The sequence below is a fragment of the Danio rerio genome, chromosome 1, assembly GCF_052040795.2.
Source record: "Danio rerio strain M-AB ecotype USA chromosome 1, GRCz13ab, whole genome shotgun sequence".
Taxonomy (NCBI): Eukaryota; Metazoa; Chordata; class Actinopteri; order Cypriniformes; family Danionidae; genus Danio; species Danio rerio.
Genome location: NC_141021.1, coordinates 37,903,048 through 37,919,064, shown reverse-complemented (window position 1 = coordinate 37,919,064; position 16,017 = coordinate 37,903,048). Strand labels below are relative to the sequence as shown.

Below are 16,017 nucleotides of genomic sequence, written 5' to 3'. Positions count from 1 at the left end.
TAAATGCCCAGAGATACCAGCTTTTACCAGATTATAGTTATATGATAATTTTCCTTAAAACCCATCTCTAAGTGAGTGAGTGAGTGATTACATGTTTAATGTGATGAGTTTTCAACAATACTAAATTGAAACTTCATTTTTTTTACATGGTTTAATAATTTTTTGTTAATAAAATTGAAAAATTGAAGTTCCTGTTTCAAAGCTTACAGATAGATGGCTAATTTTTATGTCATTGACACTTTTGGCACTTTTTTGGGGTATTTTCATTAGTTTTGTTTTTCCTGTAAATGATTCAATAAATACCGTACCGTGCCATTCATACCGAGGTATTACCGTACTGTGAAATTCTGATACCGTTACATCCCTAATCCTTATGGTTCTTTTTTATACTAATAACAACAACAACAACAATTATTATTATTAATATTGTCGCGGGTCACAGTGGCACAGTGAGTAGCCCAATCACCTCAATCGTTGCTGGTTTGAGCCCCGGCTGGGTCAGTTGGCAGTAAGCCTCACAACAAGCTAAATTGGCCGTGGTGTATATGTGTGAATCCAAGAGTGCATGGGTATTTTCCAGTGTTGGTTTGTGGCTAGAAAGGCATCCGCTGCGTTAAACATGTTTGACAAGCTGGCGGTTCCTTCAGCTGTGGCGACCCCAGATTAATAAGGGACTTAGCCGAAAAGAAAATAAATGAATGAATGAATGAATGATATTGTTGTTGTTATCACTGCTGTTGTTGTTAGTGCTACTAATTAATATTTCAGAAAGCTTTGCTAAGTTGGTTATTGAGTGGTTCCTATTAGTTGCCCTACTAACATTTGCATGCAAAACCCAATCACATAATCAGCTGTTAAGATGCAAACTTTTGCATCTCAGTTTAATTAAACTAATCAATGTGTGTCACCAACTACAAGATCAAGACTTAAAGTCATAAAAAACAGTCAAACGCTAGAGGTGCTCCAGGACTTAACTGTACGAGTGTTTTATTTGGTTTGCATCTTTTCCTGCAAAGCTGCAGCTCAAAATAAATGTAATTTGGCCATGGCCATATTAGCTAATGGCAGAAGAGTTTCCCTCTCCATTAACCGGGCTTTAATATGGCTGCTCTCAGGAAGCCCACGAGTTACATAAGAGACATTTCAAAAACAATTCCAACCTCTTCCGATCACTTTCACTTCTGGTCACGAGACTGCAAAGCCAGTAAACACATCGATGAGCGCACTAATGCGCACACAAAACCACAAACGCACATAAATGGACTGCAGAACAAGAGACAGTCAACTTGAGGCAACACTGGAGGAAAAACAATACAAATACTATGGCTTTTCCAAAACAGGATACCAACCGGCAACCCGGGAACATGCAGCATACAGAACGGGAAAGTATCTGAGGCACAAAGCAACATTATTTAAGCAAGAGTTTATTTACCTGTTGAGGTTGATTGTTGTTATTCCCAAGTGTTCGGCAAACTAATCTTAACTTTGTGGTGTTGATGATGTTCTGACTATATGGAAGTTCTGTCTCACTTTTGCTCCACAGCTAGTCTGCAACTCCAATAACCCCTGACCTACAGGAAGTAGACACAATAGACTGAAAATAACGAGAGGCCACCTCCTCCCCCCTTTCTCCCTCTCTTCTTTTTCCTACACTCCACCTTCCCTTAGACGACAACAACACCCTTTTTCGACACAGTGGAGAAGAAAGGCTGCAGTTTCCCCTAGTGATACCTGTCGAGACTCTTTCCCTTGTACCTCCGCCAGGATTGCACAAGAGCTCACTGGGTCTTTTCCATGCACGCCAAGACAGCCTGAATAGCTATTAAAGAATGTTCTGCTTTGATGCACACAAACTTTACAACTCCTCATCAAAAATGGTAATTGGCAGTGATTAACTAATATGCTGGCAACAAAGTTGGAAGCACAGAGAAAAAACTCAGATAGTTACACCAAATTTTGATTTAGACTTTTCTATTTTGTTAATAAAACTTGTCACATTAACCATGTAAATGCAACTGTTTAAGTAGCATTCACTTATCATGCATTCATTTTTAAAAATATACAACAAAAATGCTGAATACTTCTTAGCCAAATTGAAACCTCTAAATTTTAGGGGTCACCTCAAACAGTCAAGACACTCAGAAGATGTTTTTTTTTTCTCTCTTTTAACAGTCATCACTGACATGTATCATTGAAATTAATCAACACACATAAGTAAAATATTTTAATTTTATTATTAATAATACTTTGCTTCATCAAAGATGCATTTAATTAGTCAAAGTTGACATTAAAAAAACAGTTATTAGGGCTCAACAATATATTGTTTTAGCATCAATATGAAAATGTGCAATTTTTTTATAATGTGCATCTGCAATAGTCACATTGCAAAGATATTCAATGCTGAGTCTGAATTATATAGTTGAGAGGGAGGCATAGAATTGTATTAAATCACTATATTTGTATGGAATTTATATGATTTATACATTTCAAAGCAAAAACCAGAGTATTTCAGGCTAATTTATACTTTCACCTGGCACCACGTTGCGGACCTCTGCTGACTTCACGCGCAACTCACGAAACGCACAAGGTTTTTTTAATACTTGACGCGTTCACCATAGTGATATTGTTTAAAACGACAGGGACGGTCAAAAGAAACACACCGAAAAGTCAGATGTATAAACAGAGAAGTAGGACGTTTCCAAAAATACGTCATATGATTAATATCATTCAAGATTTTTAAACTAATTATGTTTTTTCATTTACATTTTTTTAAAATCAAACTTTGATGCATCACTTGCTTTTGCTCATGTCTGAGACAGTTCTACCTATTTAAGTTACATCATTGACAACAGAACATGGGTTCCTCTACAAATATTTTTTTTTATTATGGCAAGAATAAAAGCCAAAAAAAAAGTACATTTTAAAAAAATTCTGACGTTTTTTGTTTTTATAGATTTGGCTCACTCCACAATTCAAAACATTACTGTCTGGCTGGTGGTTTGAGTCTTCTGATTATATGCCAAGGCAATAATGGTCCAACATTACTGACCATTATCACCAATAAAGCCTAGAAAAATAGGGCATCAGCATTCTGTAAACTGATAGGTTAAACTATTCTTTTCCAGTTATCAAAGAAATAATTGTGGTACTTCATTTTAGTTTCAGCCGAAATCATGTTGCCCACACCCAAAGCGAACCTTCGCAAACTCCGTGATGACATCACATTCGCCTCACACACTCGAGCGAACTAGCAAACATGTAGAGTATAAACCAGCCTTTACCCCACTGACAGATAATTTAGATTTAAGGAAAATCTCTTAATTGTGACTTATTTCATCTCACAGTGAAAACAAAACAATATATTTACTTGCTCTAAAAATTTTTGATATTTGGACTGGAAAATTGTTATTTTCTGTACGTGAATAATGTTAGACTTAACAGAAAACTATCGAATAGAGCTATTCAAACAATTCTTGTGAAATGGTATTCATATTGCAATATACATCACAGAAAATATCGTAAAATCAAAGTTTTCCAATATCATGCAGCCTTAATTTTTATACATTTTAATAGTTCAAGCAATAGCTTCTATTTATTACATAAATTTGCAAAATAAAGTTAACCATGTTTTTTTTTAATATTTATCGATGATAATAAGACAAGTTTCCTGAGCTCCAAATCAGCATAATAGAATGATTTCTGAAGGGCCATGTGACACTAAATACTGAATTAATGGATAAAAAAAAAAATCAGGTCGGGCAAAACAGTAAAGCAAAAAAAAATAATTTATTTTATAGAGTAAATTTCTAGCAAGCGTTTTTTTTTCATCAAACAATAGAACAATAAATGGCTTTTAAAAAATGGCACGCCCTATTAAAAACAATAATTTATTAAAACTTAACAGACTTCATGTTGTGTATGAGTGTCTGTGAGCGCTTGCATGTTGACATTCTCACTTTTCTCCAACAGCCTCTTGTGATAACACATTGAGTCATCCCAGTCACCAGACATAATCCAATCTCAAGCCAATCCAAACCACAGCAAATCACATCTAGCGCACAGGCTTGAATTTATTTGGGCCAAATCTAATTGTTCATATATACCTAAAGCAGAAAAGGTACAGGAAATGGAGCCATGGCGAACAGAGATAAGAAAAAAAAGAAGCTGCATCCCAAAGCATCCTTCTCACTCTCGTCTTGCACTGATTAGATAAGTCCTAAACAATACCTGCTCTGAAGTTTGCCATTCAGTTATTTATGACCGCCATATAACTCCACAGCAAAGGGAAGACTTCTTAAGTGGCAGATACAACGCGTGACATGTTGCAAGTCACTTCCATCTGTTTAGCTTCGAGAACTGGTGTATCAAAACATTTTGAGAGGTGTGGGCCACTGGACAGACTGAGGACCAGCTTTTTCAATTATAATATATGCGGATACAGTGTGAAGTATGTACATCAGAACTGAATCGGAATGCCTTTTGCATGTACTGACTTTTACCTGAAAGAAATCATCAAGAAAACAAAAAGGATTATAAGCTGGGGCTGCACAATATAATTTAAGCATTAATATCACAATGTGAAAACATGAAAATTTCACAGTTTCAACTGTGAAAACATGAGAATCTGATTAGGCAATCTTTAAAATCAACAAGATAATCAAAACATTACTTAGGATTATCTGAAAAGGATAAAAGGATAAAACATGTCTGCAAGTCACTTGTTAGGACAGCAAAAACATATGTGATCTCCTAATAAACTTATGGGAATGGAGGCGGAGGTGGGAGCGGAGGTTTTAAAACCTCATTAATGAAATAAGAGCCTCAGTTGGTGATGCCAAAAAAATATTGTTAAAAACAAAAGGGAAAATAATTAATGACTAATATGTTATTTTAACTTAAGTAATGCTTTTGCAGACTGCATATAATATATACTTCTACGTATCACATATAAAGTGTTTAAAATCAAATAAATAAGTAAATAATAATCAATACATTTCCTATAAATAAGAATATGCTATTAGCCAATTTTGAAGTTACAGCACTTATTGTGATTAAAGTGTAAAATACATTTAAGCATAACTCTCCCATTTAAATAAAAAGACTTGTTGATCATGGTACATTTATAGTCAGTATATCTGTGTTGTTACCAGAGACATTGTAAACTACAGTTCAAGTACAAAAAAGAATCAATTTCCACTTTCCCATCTTGCTGATTCTACCGATAGAGCCTGTGCAGGCCATTGCAACTGTCTTTCTATAGAGTTTGCTGAATAGTAGTTAACAGAGTCCATTGAACGTGTTTGATTTGTACTGTGTTTTACCCTCAACTGCACTGAAGCACTTAAGTGTGACGTGCTGTGATAAGAAGACAAAGTTCTGAAGGACAACTGAACTGACTGTATGCTGTACTGTGCTTGTCAAAGTAGAAACAAGGTCACCGATCAATAGCTATTAACCCACTGTAAAGTTCACTCAGGCTTCACTCAGACTATTGGGTATAATCCACAACCAAAGCACTGGCAAAGTGTTTTTGAACATATGCCATGATAATAAAATGCTGCTATTTATAGTAACTTGTGACCCGTTTATACATGTGGCATTAACATACATTTTTTGTGTGGAAAAAAAAAAGAAATAAAAAATAGTAAAGTCAATAGGTCCAACCAGCATTCTTAAAAAAAATCTTCTCGTGTTCAACAGAAGAAAGAAACTTCAATAGGTTTTAAAGGGTGAGCAAAGGCTGATTTATACTTATGCGTCAAGCGCACGCCTCTGCAGACCACTGGCCATTGCTGATGTGCACCTCTCAAAAAATGTAACTACACGTCGCAAGAACGTGTAGCACAAGCTCTGCGATTGGTATGCTTGGTAGCGCTGATGAGTGTGGGCGAGGGTGAGATCTGTGCGAACCCATTGCAGCGAGTGTTTACAAGTTCGGTGAAGGAGCTCCAAATGGAAACTTTTGTTTTGTGTTTACCTTATAATTGAAGTTGTTGAACTTTTACACTAAGGCAGCATTCAGAAAAAAACAAAACACCAGGAAATAAACACAACACAGAGAAACATAAAAACCTCACTGCCCGCTAGCGTCTTTCTTAGTCGCTTAGTCTCTTTAATAATCTGGGGTCGCCACAGCGAAATGACCCACCAACTTTTCCAGCATATGTTTCACCCAGTGGATGTCCTTCCAGCTGCAACCCATCTATGGGGAACATCCAGACACACTCAATCACATCCATACACTATGGACAATTTAGCCTACCCAATTCACCGCACATGTCTTTGGGTTGTGGGGAAAACTGGAGCACCCGGAGTAAAACCACATTAAGGGAGAAGATGCAAACTCCACACAGAACCTGGCTAACTGACCCAGCCAAGGCTTGAACCAGCAACATTCTTGCTGTGAGGCGACCGCACTACTGCACCACTGTGTTGCCTAAATCTGCCTTAAATGATGACAATTTTCATTTCTGGGTGAACTATCCCTTTATGAGGCATTCAAATGAGTATCTGGTGACCAACGATTTCTTTGTGAAAGTTACCATTTATTTATTTCCACTTTAACAAAAGCATTTATTGATGCATACAAATACTAATAAATTATTAAACCCATGTTACACGATTTTAACTGTAACTCTGGTACTTATCACTTTGGTATAACATCTCATAATGATCAGTTAGAGCTGTAGGCAAAAAGAAGGTGGTGTTTATTTAATTTTTTTTTACAAATTCAAATGTTTTTACATTTACACTGCGAATGCACTCTAAGAACAAGACTTCCGATTCTGATTTGACCTTAGGAAGTCTTGATGGAAAATGGTTTTCCATGGCATAATAAAAGATTATGGTACTGTACACTTTTATGGCTGTTTTCACTGTCAAAAAGTACCAAAAAGGGAACTGTACCGTATCACTTTTTGGGAACCCTTTGCAATTGGTTTACAGAGGAATATCACTAACAAATACACAAACAGAAGAATGAAAACAAAGGAAATGTCATTTTTAAACACAGCCGAGACATTACATCGTAATACTATATATATATATATATATATATATATATATATATATATACACACACACACACATTAACAAGCCATGGTCAACCTGAGCTCAAACAAACCCTGTCGTTGTCTTGATGAACAGCCACACTGCCAATAACAACGAAATTGCGTTCTGTTTTTGTTTTACGAGGCCGTCTAAAGGTGCAACTGGTTTCACTTTCTCCAGAGAGCTTGCGATCATGTTTATATTTGAAATAACAAACTTCTTGAGCTGATGATAATAACGTGTTCGTGATTATTGATGTGCTTCTGACACCCAATCCTTTCAGAAACTTACAAACGCGAGAGTGAAGCGCAAAAAAAAAAAAAAGAAGCCTGAAAAAAACAAATGATTGTTTCACCAACATAAACCATGAACAAACTGCCATGTTTAACTATTTTCATCACCTTTTGGACTATTATGAACTCAAAATTACGTAATAACTTTCGAACAAGAGGCTACACATGCTGGTGAAAATTAAAGATACACAAGAGAGGTGTGCACTGACTGTGGGTTTTATGTTGCATGTTTTTTTTTTGTTTTTTTTTTTTAACCCAAATAAGGACTAAATGTATGCTGTGTGTAGTTTTTCTGTAATTGGTAACATATCGGAGACTGTAAGGGTCTGTATGTGTTCATTTATGTTGCATTTAATTATTTATTTTATATAATTACAGACTTTACAGTAGGCTATTTCACACTGTAATTGATCTGCAGTTATAATCAAATTAGGATTATAAAAAGGTTAGTAATGAACATTTATACAGAAGTATTTATGGATATAAAGCATCTGTTATGTGAGAAGTGGTTCTTCTATGATATGTGAATAACCCGCACAGCTTTATTTTGACATTTCCCCAAGTGACAATGATGTCGACTGAAACTTTTTGCCGTACACCATGCCTACCAAAAGGGTACCATTGGTACACTTTTGGCAGTGAAAACACAAGCCTGATAAAAGTGACCCGTACCATACTGTACGAGTCAGTGGAAATGGGCCATGAGAGATTATTTGTTGTGGAGACTCAATTTTGCTATATGATGTTCATGTAATAACATACCACATGTTCATATTTGAAGCAATTCAACTGATTGTCAAGCAGTCAATTAGGATTTTTATTACGTCAATAAAATAATTCTATCAGTCAATATAATAATCTCCCTTTGGTTTGAAATAAGCACCGTCATGCCTTACTATTTGCGACACTTAATGACTAATTTTGTGCAACATCACTGGCATTTAAAAACAAAGACTTAAAAGTTTGCAAGCATCTTTATGAGTTTGTGTACCCTTTATATGGACATCTAAAAGGCATTTCAAAGGTCACGGATTACGTCTGAGCACTAGCTGTGGAGCACCAAGTGGTAAGGCATGGGCTAGTCATCTGACCAAGTTGGAGGGAAACAAAAGAGCATGACATCAACAAACTCAGATACACGCAAACCGAGCAGGCGTACTTCACTGCCCCTCTCTTCTCCAGCTCCCTCCATCCCTGCTCTTTGATCCAAGGGGGCGATAGTTACGCCGGCATAAAAAGGTCAGCGAGGTGACACTTTGCCCGCATGAGTCAACTCCTCCCCGATCCCCTTTCCTTTCCATCTATCGCTCTCTAAGTCACATGTCTTCGTCAAAGCTGCGTCATTCGCATTCAACACATTCTTCTGGCCTTGGCAGCCTCTGTTCACATGACTGGAGCACTGCTTAGGTCTGTCCGACAGCCTTCCCCCAAACAATCCCCTCTTTTTTAGTGGCAAACACTCAAAGTAGACAGCGACCTCTACAAGTTAGGTGTCAGAAAGAGAGTCTGCACAAGACACTCAATTTTTTTAGTTTGTAACGCTGCATAGGAGCGAATGTTACACCTAGAATAAATTTTCAATATACAAAGCACAAAATCTAGACTTTGGAACAATTAACTCATGTGATTTTTTTCACCTCTTTTATGTCTTTATTTAAATGAAAAGAAAAAGCTAAAATTATTTACATTAAGCATAAAACCCTGAACATAAACAAACAAAACAAATCTAAAGTTATGTTACATTAAACGGGTCGCAGAACTAAGGAACCCTTGTGATAAGTGGACCACCATCGAGTGGCCGATTAGTGAATTGCAGCCAGCAACTAAGGCCCAATCCCAATTCTATTTTTTTACCCTGTCCCTTTACCTTTCCCTCAGCCCTTGAAGTGTGAAGGGGAAGGGCTTTAAAATTTACCCCTAAGAAATGGGACAGCACTACAACACCTGCACATGTCATTATATGTCATCGCAATCTCTTGCTTCATATGGGATAGATGACTGCGACTGCTGTAGTTATTCCAGGTGCATTATTTTTTGGTATCTATCTTCAGGAAATCCCTTCAAGCAACAATATGATGTTATCAAAATGACATAATGTGGCAATAAGATTGTAACTGTACTGTGCATTTACACCGTGGCCATATTCACCTATATAAACACAAGAAAACAACATCAATTTTAAACCACACACCGTAAAAAAAGTTATTCCCTGCAACTAGACTTTACTAATAGGGTACTCGAGTGTCATTGAGTGACAAATGTGAACGTATGTTGTGGGACTATACATAACTATTATTATAGATCATAGACCGTGCAATTTTGCACATTTTTAAAAATGTATGATTGTAAAACACGAATGCAGTTATGAATGTATTAAAACATATGCTTGTTTGTTGTAAAAAAAAAAAATCGTAATGACAAAAAAAAAATGTATCTAATTTGTGGATCTCCTTCAGTGTGCAGCATGCTGCCGCTGTAGCTGGTGTATTCTGGGAAATTTTCATACCCCCTGGTCTTGAGTGTGGTCCTGAAGAATCTCCATTTCGAGGGTTATCTAGTTCTTCCTCTTAGCCCTACACCTTCAAGCTAAAGAGAATCGGGACACCCCTACCCCTTACGTGAATGCGCAAAAAGAGGGGTATAGGGGTAAGGGGAAGGGCTAAAAGGTAGAGAATTGGGATTGAGCTTTAAACTCAGTCCATGCAATATTTTTTTACATTCGTCATCATCAGAGTTGTGGAAAACATTTGAGACCATCAAAGTGCATTTAAATATATAGACTACATAGATTTGACTCTCTGAGAATGCCATTCGAATCAATTCATTTTCTTTGTGTGATACATAATAGACACAACATACGGAATAGCTCTTACTGCATTATTTTGAATGAATCCAGAAGCAGAATGAAAAAGAAGTTCTTGGAAGTCTGTGAAGCGATCATATTTTTGACACAAGTTCTTCACATAAAAGTTTGTTTACAGGCCTCATTTTTATTTTATTTTTTTTACAAGTTGTTCACACACAGGCAATAAAAGAGTGATCAATACATGTAAAATGGTATATTTAACTGCTCTAAAGAAGCAATGCAACTGAAATGGCAAACTAATTTTCTTTTATATCGCTACTGTTGTGACTAGTCCTATTACCGATCGGTGTAAATAAGACCTTGTAATAAACAGTAAGAAAAAGAATAGGTTTAAAGCAGATTAAATTTCATAGAGAGGTATCCTATTTCACTGAAAGATTAAGTTAGCATATTTTAATTATAAAAAAAACATAAGCACCAAAAAATCTTCCCCAAGTTTTTCACAGAAAGAGTCACCTAGCATCATATTACCAAACCAGTTTTCTAAACATCACCAACTGGTTAAGCAAAAAGCTATTTTAGGCTCTCAAACAGAAGTAATGTTTTGCTGGTGTCACAGAAACAAATAGTCCATAAGTTTTAGAGAATTCAACCTAAAAAAAATCAAAACCGCACTTCCAGTCTATAAGACAGAGTAGCTGATGCAAATTTAAAGTAAGTGAAAAAATAAGCAAATGCTCTGTCAAGCAAGAAAAATATAATGACCCTGTGAAAATGTTCAGGTTTTAAAGTTAAGCGCACACACTCAGCATTTACGGTTAAAACACCTGCTCATATAGAGGCTGCAACAGAAACTCTAGAGTCACTCATCTGCATTGGAAGCCAGGTGTCTTCCTCCAAAACCTGTAAAAACCAACAAAACGTGCAACTAGGAAAAGTAAGAAACGCACTGACCTTGAGAGCTGAGCAGTTTTAGTAGAGTGAAACTTAATCCAAAGTTCTTGAGCAAAGCACGATGAATGTTATGGCACTAAAACAAAGTCAAGATTCAAATGAAAACTGGAAACAAGTCTTCCTGAAAAGTGGACGAAGGTGTCCACACCACAACGTCATGTTTGGAGAAAGCCTGTTCACCGCATGGTCTATGCTAGAGGTCTTTTTGCTTCTCCCAGCAATACACATGAACTGTATCTCTGTTGGCATGTTGCCATGCTGGAGATATCAAACCACATTGAGCAGCCCTTCTAATGCAATCAGGAGAGAAAGAGATAGAGAGAAAGCACTCTAACAGTAGATTGTCGCTGAGAGCTTGGTCTCCTTCATACACACTCGCAGTAAGGGGGAAGGGTAGTCCAATGTGAAACAGGCCCTGGCAGACTCTAGGTAACCTGAGAAATTACACGGGGCAGCGGCGGCATTTCACAGCTTGTCTCCAATCAGACCCCTCCCTGCACACTAGTAAGACCACTGCAAACCTGAGCATGGACATTCTGGAGAAGCATTTAGTCCATTAGTTCCCGTTCACACCTTGTGTAAAACCGATTTCAAGTGGACAACACAAAATGCAGGTGTAAATACATTCGGTCAGATTGCTTGTTTCATCGTTTCAGGTGTTTGCACGATCTTGTTTTCAGTGTAAAATTGTATTGTTTTAAGGCCGATTTATACCTCTGCATTGACTGATCGCTGTGACCCACAGCACCTGCCTTGCATAGTCATGCATTTATACTTCTACATGCTGTTTGTGTTGCTCTGCAATGACACCTCCAAAACGCTAGTTCGCAGTGAGGTTTTTATGATCCTTTATGTCGAGTTTCTTCGGAATTTTTTTTCTGAATGCTACCTTAAATGTACAAGTATCTAAAACTCCCTCATTCAGAGGTGGGAACCGGAGAACGTGCAACAACAATATTCATAAGGTAAACAGAAAACAGTCACCGGACTCGACACTTGTAAACACGTTTCAATAGGTTTTCGTGGCTCTCAGTCCCACATACACTGGTCACAGCTATCAAGTCGACCAATCAGAGTTTGCGCAATGGGATGTTGCGATGTGTAGTTACATTTTTTTAAGAGGTGCGCGTCAGTGTTAGTATCAGCCATGGTAAGGCCTATGCAATCACGCAAAGGCTGCTAAAGCATATGTATTCGCTTGACGCCAAAGTAGAAATCAGCCTTCAGAATGAAAACACTCCTTACTACCGTTTTTACTGCAGATCAGAAAAATCCTCTCCGTTCACACTACACTGCATAAACCAAAAGCCATTCATGCTCATTGGCAAGCACATTTTTTTCCAGCATCCATAATCAACATTCCGTAATGGTCATATGAAAAAGTCTTTATGAATCAGGTAATTTTTACAAAATATAGCAGACCTGTCAGAGAGCGATGGGGTATAACTATGCTTCCTTTTTTCCAAAAGTCTGCTTTTCAAGCCATCGATGGGTAAATAAAACACCAGCATTACCAAACTCAAATACAGTCTTTAGCATTTAAAACAATCCATTTCTACGTGTCAAAGATGTTGAAATGGTGTATGTGCCAGGCATAACCATAACAAAACTACATAAACAAAAAGAAAACACACTACTGTAAATGCTCAAGTGGTCAAGGACCACCTACTTATGCATAAAAAATAAAGAATCTATTATTCACAGCATTTCAATGTTTGTTTTATCAAAATAGTTGTACACAAGATTTTTATTATGTGATTTCTTCTCTACTAATTAACATTATGGGTCTTTTGATGCACTGCATTGAGCATTAATTATTGCTCAGTAATTAACAAAAATGATGGCAGGCGTGATGAAAGCGTCATGTCAAAGATCGAACACACAAGTGTTGACAGAAGACACATCTAAATGCATGTAAATATCAACTGGAAACCCATTCTTAAAACCACTGCATAAAAAAAAAAAAAAAAAAAAAACACAGCAGTTCCCCATTTATCCTTCAATGGTTCAACCCCCTATACATTGAATTTGTAGCTTTAGCACCCAAAAACACCCAACAATATGTGTTGTTGCGCATCAAGCAAGTACACTTGGGCCTATTTATAACAATTCATTTGCAATACAAATGTGTGTTTGTTTGTAAATATTAAAAGCTTAAATTGAATTGGTTTATCATACAAAATAAATGTTCCTCTTGACTGCTGAGGACCTGGATTACATGATACGGTTACATTTGATATAGATCTTCTTAACCTGAATGAATGAAAACAATAGAATGGAGCCTTGCAGGTTTGGAATGAGGGTGAATAAATGACATGAGAAAAAATGATGACATAGGTGTAGTTTTAATATTAATTTGATTATCTGCATAGAAAATAGAAGTTAACATTTTGTTGATTATGTATCAATTTGTTTAGAATGAATTGATTAATGTTGAAATTGCACTAACTTACAAATAAAATACTTAATATTGATCATCGCCAGCTAAAGAAAGCTTATGCATTAACTAAAACAGAACTTAAGAATAATATTTCGGTTACATTTTAACATCTTGAATGTTTCATATAGCTTTAAGAAAAATATCAGTAATAATTTCAACTCAAGTTTCACAAATCATAAATACACAACCGAGTCCTCATCTTCACCTCCAAAGTTACACCCTTTAGAAAATGCTAATATAGTATCCACAGGTTATCCATACAACTGATTCAGTAAAGACATCATCAATTGTTAATAACGCTTTTAATTGATATGCCGTACTGATGGTCGATTAAGCATGGACTTCATTAAAGGATTATGTGCTGTGCGATACGCATTCACAACGTCACGCATCATCTGTGCACTTTACATTCTCTTTTCAAGTTAGTCTCTCAAATTACACATTAGAGACACATAAAACCCCTCTGTGCGAAAAACCAGTTTGGACTTTCAACCCTTCATCTGTTTGCTCACATGGATGCACAAGTGAATAAATTATTTATTACACTAAAAATCATTCATCCTTTCTACAAACCGACATTTTTTTACAATGAAATTATTTTTTGGATGACAAGGAATGCAGATTGCATCATCCGCTTTTGTTGTCAAAAGCAACCAGACTACAATCAGTTTACAATCGCACATTCAGCAAGCACATACTCTCAAGCTAATAATGTGCACATGTGCAAAGCTCAAAATATTGTAAATAATGTTCAATTTCTAACACGGATCAATTATTTTGCAACACAAGAACACAAGAGTGTCATCAGGATCCACATCGATTAATTTGAAGTTGTTTGTTTCTGTTTTATTTTTAATCTAAAAAAAAAAAAAACTATGACCATTCACTCACATTACATGAATCGCCAAAGACCACAGATTCAGCTAAAAGTTTGCTTTAATGTTCTACTGAAGAAACAGTCACCTACATTGTAGATGAAATTAACAGGAAAATCTAATTTGTTGGGTGAGCTGTCCCTTGAAATCCCTAGAGATTAAAGCAGTTAGGGTTAGAGTTCACATTTTTCTGTATCAATATCTAGCAGCAAATTGATTAAAATATAAATATTGCAGAACTCAGAATCACCAGCGAAACATGACAAAACAAATGATATATTAATAAAATAAATAAATTAGAATGGAGCACAAACTCAAATTGCTATTTGTGCATTTAAAGTCCATAGGTCCAGATGGTGCTGATGTAGTAACCAAGATTGTAGTCCTTTACTTATGAAAACACTCCTCAGCTCAAATCTACTGCAGTAAACTAGAAGAGGTTTTCATGTCAAAAAGTCAAAAAGGCAACATTTTTTGGGGGCGGGTTTCTTGGTTGTGACCAAGAATTCGTGTTTGGTCACTTCCAAGTTGCATATCTAAAAGCCCCTAAAAACTATGATGTAATGCTCACTTACAGGACACACGTGTTTTCTATTAGAGTAAATTTGGATTATTATGTCAGTCATTCTGGAGTGTCACTACAACAGCCAAAACTGATTCTTCAATCCCACGCGACTGTTTTCCAGCGCAGGTCTTCCAGCCTACTCATTTCACTCTCTCTCTCCAACACCTCCTCTTAATGCACTCAGACCAATAACTGGGCTTTGTTCCAAATAAAGAATAGAGAAAGAGAGAGCGAGAAAGAGCTCTCTATAGCCATCTGGGAAGCATCAGCTGTGGTAGAACAGCAGCAGCGCAGGAAATGGTCGCCATGCTGCTGTCAGGCACCTCATGAGAACGACACGTCAGAAGAGCAGCTGAAGAGAAAACAGAGGAGAGAGAGAGAGAGAAAAAAAAGAGAGAGATAAAGAGACCTCTCAATGGGGTAGATGAGGGACTCGACAAACTTGCATTCCTGTGCAGCATGGGACTCTGGGAAATAGAAGCTGCAAAGCAACCTTTGTAGTTTTTACTTAACTGATACTTTCCCAAATGGTAGCACAGGTTATATTAGTTCAAGATATATATTAGACCGTAGCTCAGGAACAATAAAATCACATTTAAATAATTATTAAAATATGTTGATGCATGAATAATAATAATAATAATAATAATAATAATAATAATAATAATAACAAGAGTTAATATACATTCTTATTAAAAACATTTAATCACAAATGCAAGTATCATACAGTTGAAGTCAGAGTTTTTTATTATTATTATTATTATTATTATTATTATTATTATTATTATTATTATTATTATTATTATTATTATTGTTCCTGCCTTCCAATAAACAGAGTATAAAAAATAAGGGAAAGAACCGTAGCTTTAAAATAGAACCTTCCAAAAAAATAAAAGAAAGAAAGAAATGCTTGAATCTATTCTTTAACTGGGTTGCCCCTTGAAGTCTGAATCACAAGATTTGCCAACTTCAAAAACAAAATGTCTGTGGCTGAAATCTCTCACTTCCCCTGTAAAGCTTCTTTTTATCTGCTG

General features: G+C 36.3%; 2 protein-coding genes and 1 long non-coding RNA gene across 31 annotated transcripts in view; 1 reads left to right on the top strand and 2 right to left on the bottom strand.

Annotated features, from left to right (window-relative positions):
* The window catches only part of znf827 (zinc finger protein 827), a 789,732-nt gene that overhangs the window by 625,875 nt on the left and 147,840 nt on the right, over positions 1–16,017 (top strand). The gene's annotated exons all lie outside the window — the stretch shown is intronic.
* The window catches only part of gab1 (GRB2-associated binding protein 1), a 108,584-nt gene that overhangs the window by 73,645 nt on the left and 18,922 nt on the right, over positions 1–16,017 (bottom strand). For 11 of the 29 annotated variants that reach the window (XR_015941903.1, XR_015475659.1, XM_087235435.1 and 8 more), the window contains exon 1: positions 11,104–11,446. The gene's annotated coding sequence lies outside the window, so the exon portion shown is untranslated. 29 annotated transcript variants of the gene reach the window in all.
* On the bottom strand, positions 271–1,567 carry LOC147846931 (uncharacterized). The gene is made up of 2 exons (XR_015476713.2): positions 1,051–1,567; positions 271–674 (listed from the first exon to the last, which is right to left on the bottom strand). It is a non-coding gene; the product is annotated as an uncharacterized LOC147846931 (long non-coding RNA).